Consider the following 7443-nt stretch of genomic DNA (forward strand, 5'->3'; position numbering starts at 1 on the left):
TTAAAGCCCACCCCCACAACAAGTCCACAGCTCCGAATACTATCAAAGAGTGCTATACCCTGGTGACCAAGTATTCAAATCTATGAGCCTATAAGGGTTCTTCTCATTCAAACAACCACAAATAGTACAGCTGTTTCATATAGAAGATCTATCTCTAGCAAAGTTTTCCAGAACATTTCTCCTGTTTTTCATAATGACTGTACATGTGAATATATATTCTCTTACCCTACACTCATGCCAACAGTTGTGGTCATTTAGTCTACTGGTAATAGCCATTCTGACTGCAGTAAGATACAAGGTTAAAACTATTTTAATTTGCATTTTTCTGATGAAGAAGGATATTAAACATTTAAATACACACCTATGATCCATTTCTTTCTCTTCTTTTGAAGATTCTGTTCAGTTTGACAGAACATTAGAAGGGAGTGTGTTTGAGACTGGGACTCTCTACTTATCCCTGCTGTCCCAGAATCTAGTACATAGACCAGCCTGTCCGGAGGCTCATGCAGTTCTTCTTGCCTCTACCATCTGACTGCTGGGATTACAGGTGTGCTCTACCATGGACAGCCATAGAACATTTTGAAATGTTTAAATTTAAAATGTTATAATGTTTAACAGGCAGTTTCCTGGTGTTTAGTTTTTAACACCATCCGATTGTGTAGAAATGAACTCTCTGTCATATGTACACTTAGTGAAGTTCCTCTCCCATCTCGTAACTGATCTTTCCATTGATTAAGAGTTTCTTTGCTTTCTTATTCACTGTTTTATTTGTAGGACACACCTTGACCAGGATAACATATAAAGAATACATTCAACTGTGGCTGGCCAACAATATAAAAGGGTGATCCAGGATTGTCAAGGTTGGGAACATGGCAGCAGGCAGGCAGGCAGGCATACAGACATCATGGCACTAGAGGAGTAGATGAACTTGCATGTGATACATATAGAGGAGGCAGAGGAAAGAAATAGATACAGACGGACAGACACACAGACAGACAGAGGCAGAGATAGAGACAGAGACAGACAGAGATAGTATAGACTGAGATATAGAGAAAAAGAGAAAAACATAGTGAGATCAACAGAGACAGAGAGATAGTGACAAAGACAGAGGCAGGGACTGGCATAATCTTTTGAATCCTCAATGCCAACCTCCAGTGTCACAACTCCTCCAGCAAGGCCATATATATACTAGTTCTTCCTAAAACATTTCTATGAAGTAAGTATCAAACATTCAATTATGAAATGACCTTTGAAGGTCATTTTTATCCAAATGACTCTATTTATAATTCAGAAGACTTCAATTAATCAATGTGAATATTTTTATTTACTGGGATGTATTAGAGAAATACTGTTGTGTTTTTATTTGTTTGTCCGACATGGTCATGCACAGGAGAGTACATAATAACTGTAGCTAAATTTATGACTATAGAGATAGAGATGGATACTTTTTTCATCCTGACATTGGGATCCACAATGTTTGACACATTATCCACATCAAAAGATCAATTATCTGTGGAGTTCTGGCTGGTTGGGCATTACTTATGAAACCTAAACAACATGATACTTGAAGAGTCCCATTCCTGCCTGAAACTTCTAGTGTTACAGGACTATGTACGAACCACACATAAATGCAGAATATCCTTATGATAGACATAATTAGAGATGATATTTTATCCATAACAATACACTAATTTTATTCAATAACATCTTAAAGTGGGGAGTCAGTTTATACAGAATATAGACTTAGCACAAATAGCAAATTAATTACAGTAACAAAAACATAAAGAATATATAATGAAACTTTGAATGAAAACACAGGAAAACCAAAGATACAAAGAAATCAAAACTCTAACCAAAAACCAAACGAAATAATTAAGCTAAGCATCATTCTCTTGCAGCAGATGTTCAGCACAGACCTACAGCCTGTTGCTGGCCTTGGTGAAATAGTGCAAAGGCAGTCACTGATGGTAATAATCTGTTCAGGATGAATATAGGCATGCCTCATAGGGGTGGGTGTTCTGCTGAAGGACTAGGCCTTCCAAGGCTAACATGAGAGATGTTACAGATGATACCTCAAAGTTTTTCAAATTCACTTGACTGATCACCATGAAATAATTCTAGAACACCAACAGGACCAGCCAAAATTGGCATTCTCATAGCCCTCCTGGATGCCGAGCAGATCTTGATGTATCTCAGCACTTCTCTGAAGCCTTCCAAACAGGCAGTCTTGCTGGACCAGAGGCTAGACAAAATAAAGGCCTCATTACCCATAGCAAACCAAAAAAGAAGAAAATGCAGCCCAAGATTGCCATGGTTACAAGGATTAGATGCAATGGTGGTTAATTTGCTTTGCACACCCAGTGCTCCTGGTGAACAGGTGTGTCTGAGCAAGATCTTGACCTGGTCTCTCATCTGTTTGAGCTTCTGCTGAATATTTCAGACCTACAGGAGGAAGAGAAAAAAAGCCTGGTGAGATCTTTCCATGTCATCGATCCTGCAAATACCAGCTTTACTCAGCAGAACAATCCAGTATGACCTTTCATCTGAGATCTTTCCTGTATCCCCATAGGAGAAAGGGCAGAGAGCACCTGGGTCTGGATGTTTTTCTCAAATGTAAAAAATTGCTTGACACTGAATTGTGAACTACACACTGTGCTGGAGTTAAAGTAAAACACCACATTTCTCCAATAGTCTAAATACTTGATATTGAAAAATAAGTGTGTATCAGTGTCTGAATCTAACATTAAACAGAGGCCTTCTAGGGAGCCTAGCAAACTTTGAAGTGAAGGCTCTTATTATTTCTGGAGTGCTGAATCCTTCCTTGGCTCTCCTTGGGAACCCATATATCTGGGAATCCCCAGAGAAACCATCTCACAGGAAATTCATGCACACTTAAAAAATACTGTAATCAGCAAGAGTGTGCTTCATGCAATTCTTCCCAAGGGTAAGCATTGAAATCTAAAGGGGATACTCATGAAGGAAAAGACAAAAAACAAAGACAAAAAACAAAAACAAAAACCAATAGCCCTGCTATGCTTATGGCTACTTAGGTACTGCCATCCTGTGCTAGTACCTCATCTCGGAGACAGCAAAAGGATGCTGCATCTTTTCAGCCAAGCCATCACACACACACACACACACACACACACACACACACACACACACACACACACATGCACACACATACACATGCACACACATACACACACACACATACACAATAAAATTGGAGCCTGCCCTTCTGTCCTAGGAGAGGACAGGCCCAAGCCCCTCATGTTGCGTTGCCATAGAGCAGAACAGAGGACCTGGTTGCTAGATAATTCAGGAAGTGGCATCCTGAGGCACCTCTCCATACCATAGAGCCTCAAGGGGTTGCCTCCAGGGGTCCAGGATCTCCTCTGCCTAGAGTGGCAAACTAGAGGTGGCCTAATGGGATGGGGAGGAGGGGGCATGGCAGAAATCCAATTTCTTCAAAAGAGGGTAAGTCCACACAAAATCTTGGAAATGATCACAGAAGTGTAAAACTGGATGAGAAATAGGAGAGAGCCTGGATAAGGTGCAGGATGGTTACATAGGCTTGACTGTGTTTATGATCACACATTAGGACATTCTGCCCCTGATGCTTCATTCATCCTACCTGCTGCTGCTTAGTATAGTGGTCTTTGATCTTCTGGCTGCCTTCATTACATAGTGTTTTTGTTTCTATGTTGCATTCTTCCAATGCAATCTGCTCCCTTAGCAGCTGTCTATTCTCCTTCCTCAACATCCTGACTTTGTGCTGGATGAGGTTAGATTCAATCAGGAGTTGGCAGTTCCTGAAGCTGAGCCACAAACAAAACATGGTGAATCCAGGAAGCATCCATCTTCCTCCTGTTCCTCCAAGACCATTCCTTCATCATTGGCCCTGGTCCCCAGGCAGCCCCAGACAAGTATCCAGATTGGCCTTAGAGGGAGAAAAAATCAGAGGACTGCCACTTTCCAGAAGATCCAAGGTACTTTTGAAAACCCTGACACCAACAGTAACTCATGTATCTCTCAGAAAAGAACATGGGGTCTATATGTGCTTCTAAGTCCGTGGTATAAAAAAACCACCTGTAGGTATAGGGCAAAATTCTCTAGGAGTGAAGAGACCCAAGCATCACAGAATCTTTCTATGTTTATCCTGGAAACCCCATCTATGAATCTACTTTCAGAGCCCAAGAGGCCCAAGGCTTATTGATCTCCATCATGGTGGAAACCTTTTTGATCTTGAGGATACTTAGTTGGAAAGGACAGTGACTTGAGGGGCTCCCAGACTCTTCACACTTGGCCAAAATGATCCAAGATGTTAAAATCTTAGTGCCTTGTTTGAAGGAGGCAGGCTTCCTGTTTAGAGACTAACAGTATTGAACCTGAGTCCCCACTTTATTTCAAAGACAAGGATTTGCAGACATATCCTGTGCCTAGGTATTGGGTCATGACACTGTTAGTCACTCACCAGTAGAACTGATTTTCTTTAGTCAACTGCTTGCACTTGGACAAGGCCTCACTGATGTCCTGGGGCATTCTCTTCAGGTCAGTCATCACCTGGTCATGTTGCATCTCAAGCATGAATGTCTCAAAGTTGATCCTGTGGGAGGGCATGGCCCAAGGAACAAATTGTCCCGTGAACTAAGGATACAAGGATCATTTCAATTCAAGCTGAATCATGTACTACCCCACCCCATATATGCCACTCGACCTAGCTCCTTGTTACCGGTTCCACTTGGTGCTTATTAAACTTATTACTCTTCATCTTGGGTCAGTAAGCCCAGGGAATTAAAGGCAGTGTGCTGATCTGCCTCAGCTCCCTGAAGGGGTTTGAAAGAATAGACTAGCTCTCCCAGAACTTTCCAGGAATCTGTGTCACAGGCCTGGGTCCACGTTAAATCTGTATGATTCTCCTTCTTGTTTTAGACACGGAATTGCCAATTCTTGGCTCTATTGCTACATCAATTCCCAAAGGACATAATCATATCTATAGGGAAAAGCCTTTATAACACATCAGGAGATTCCAATGTGCATCCATGGTGAGCATAGATGTCAAGTTCTGTGCTACTCAAAATGAACCTCCATGGCTTCCTCACTGTTATTGCCTGGAAATCTAGTCAGGCACAACCTAAGGAAATATCACATGACACAGACTCTCTAGATCTTAAGCTACACACACAGGAACACACACTTTCACAAATGCACACACAGACTCACATGCACACAGTATCTCTCTCTGTCTCTGTCTCTCTCTATTTTACGCACGCACACTCTCGCACACACACACACACACACACACACACACACACACACACACACACAAACACACTTACACTCAATCTGAATGCCAAATAAATTGATTTGGCTTTATCTGAGAGTATAATGAACCAAATTTGAGGAGAGCCGTTATGAACTGCAGCCAATCCAGTCATACTAAGAGGCGGTATATGAGACAGGCCCCTCTAGCTGTTGACAGGACTAACTGGACCCAAATTACCGCCTGGTCAATTATGGAAAGGATTGGCTATAAACAAACATTACCTAGCAAATCCCACCAAACAACACCTGTGTAACCTTCTTAAATGGCAGGATGAGAGCTCACACCTTACTACCTTCATCCCCAGACTGTGATTCATGCCACAGGCTCTGAATTACTTTTGGAGGAATCAAAAGTGCCTGTGACCCCATCTCACTCCCATCTGAACTTGAAGTTCTGCATCGAAATTCCAATCAGCAAAGTTGATTTGGGTATGTAAACAGCCTGGAGTTGTAGCCACCTGTGGTATGAGGGAATCTGGGCTTAACAGGGATGGCCCAGGATAGTCAGCAAAGAACTGGGCATAATGACTACCTGTCATTTAAATCCTTGTTAGTGTAGTTGGCCAGGATTCCCTGAAGTTCGTCTCTGGCATTTTTTATGTTCTGGAGCTCTCTTTTGAGCTTCTCCAACCTCTCGTGTCTCTTCTCCTGCTCATTGATGGTGGGGGCTTGGATTGATGCCTCCCCAGCACACCCTGTAGATATAAAAACACTAGTAACCTTGTAGAGATAATAGGGCAGGGAAAGGGAAACCATGATTTTTCCCACACAGAAGCCTGAGGAAGAGGAAAATGTAGAGACACTGAGAATCCCTGATAGTGCATCATAGCTAACTTCAAGCTGGGCTACTCAAATAGGTCCCTGTTCGCAACCACCATCACTAAACATATGCCTGACTTCCTATTGTAATCGCCCTAGCCCTGAAATGCATAAGCTGGACCAGGCAAGAATAAATGGAGAGCATTGTCAGCTCATATCTGACAACAACATTCACACCTCTTAGCATACTAGCCAACACTTTTCTAGTCTTCTTCAAATGCATGATGAGAGCTCATACACTACTACAGGAACCCCGACTGTGAATCAGTCCACATCATGTGTGTTCAATACCAAAGTGTCTGAGATCTTGATTCATAGGCAGGGGAATAGCCTTCTCTGTTCTTGGCATCACATGCTCATGTAACCTAGAGGAAACTATATTAATATGAAGTGCATGAACACTAATCCTGAGAACAACACTTTTCTATTCTCACAGAGCTTGGTCTTTGCATAATTTGCCATTCAGTGGCAAATTAAGATCTCTGCAAAGCCCCTGCAGGCTTGTCAATACCAGGCTGTCTGTAAAACTAATCATCAGACACTCTTGACTCTGGTTCTATCATTGAGGAATCTGAAGGATCCAGATCACAATCCCTATTCCTGGAAGGACCAGCTGAAGCCCACATCCCCCAGGGAGCTCCCCAAACCTTGCCCAGGACTCACTGTGCCTTCTCCACGACCAGTTGTTTCTTGCCCTTTCCCACCATGATGGGCGGTCGGCCTCCTTCTGCCTTGGTCTGGTGTCTGTGTGTATTCTATTCTCTCTCTGAAATACCCTGAGGAGCATGGACAACATGCCTGCTTGGGAACCCATGAGTATCTGAAGGAATATCCCACAAGCTGATCTGGTTACCACAACACTGGCGACATCACAGAAGATTCTAGGGTTCTCTTGGATAGAGAAGTGTCTACTGATGATGTCACCTGGAACTTCCCTGGCCTACTGGCTTACCAGCTTGCCCCATCTTGATCAGTTTCTGAGGTGCCCTTTCCTGAGTCTCTCTTTTGTCCCTGGGGATACCTCTTGGCAACTTCTCCTTCCAAACCTAGAGATTTCTAACTGCTTCATTACAAGTCCAGTGCTTTGAATGGGTAGAGTTTGTTAGTGCCATGGCTTGGCTAGCTCATCTTCATTAGGATCCTTTTATGAGGGAGATTCTTCTCCAATATAAATCTACTACTGGGGTCCATTCATGTAACAGACAGTCGATTTACCCAGGTGTCTCTGTTTCCCAGAGGCCAAAATCCTACTCCTGCACCTTTATTTTTACATATGTCGGATTATATGTGTTAGTG

At 42.6% G+C, this 7443-nt stretch overlaps 1 long non-coding RNA gene across 1 annotated transcript; it reads right to left on the reverse strand.

Annotated features, from left to right (window-relative positions):
* Window positions 1–4572: 4572 nt before the first annotated feature.
* On the reverse strand, window positions 4573–6841 carry Gm3015. Its single transcript, XR_874554.1, has 3 exons — window positions 6811–6841; window positions 5861–6023; window positions 4573–4609 (listed from the first exon to the last, which is right to left on the reverse strand). It is a non-coding gene; the product is annotated as a predicted gene 3015 (long non-coding RNA).
* Between the last annotated feature and the right edge of the window lie 602 nt (window positions 6842–7443).

The sequence above is a fragment of the Mus musculus genome, chromosome 14 (assembly GCF_000001635.26).
Source record: "Mus musculus strain C57BL/6J chromosome 14, GRCm38.p6 C57BL/6J".
NCBI lineage: Eukaryota > Metazoa > Chordata > Mammalia > Rodentia > Muridae > Mus > Mus musculus.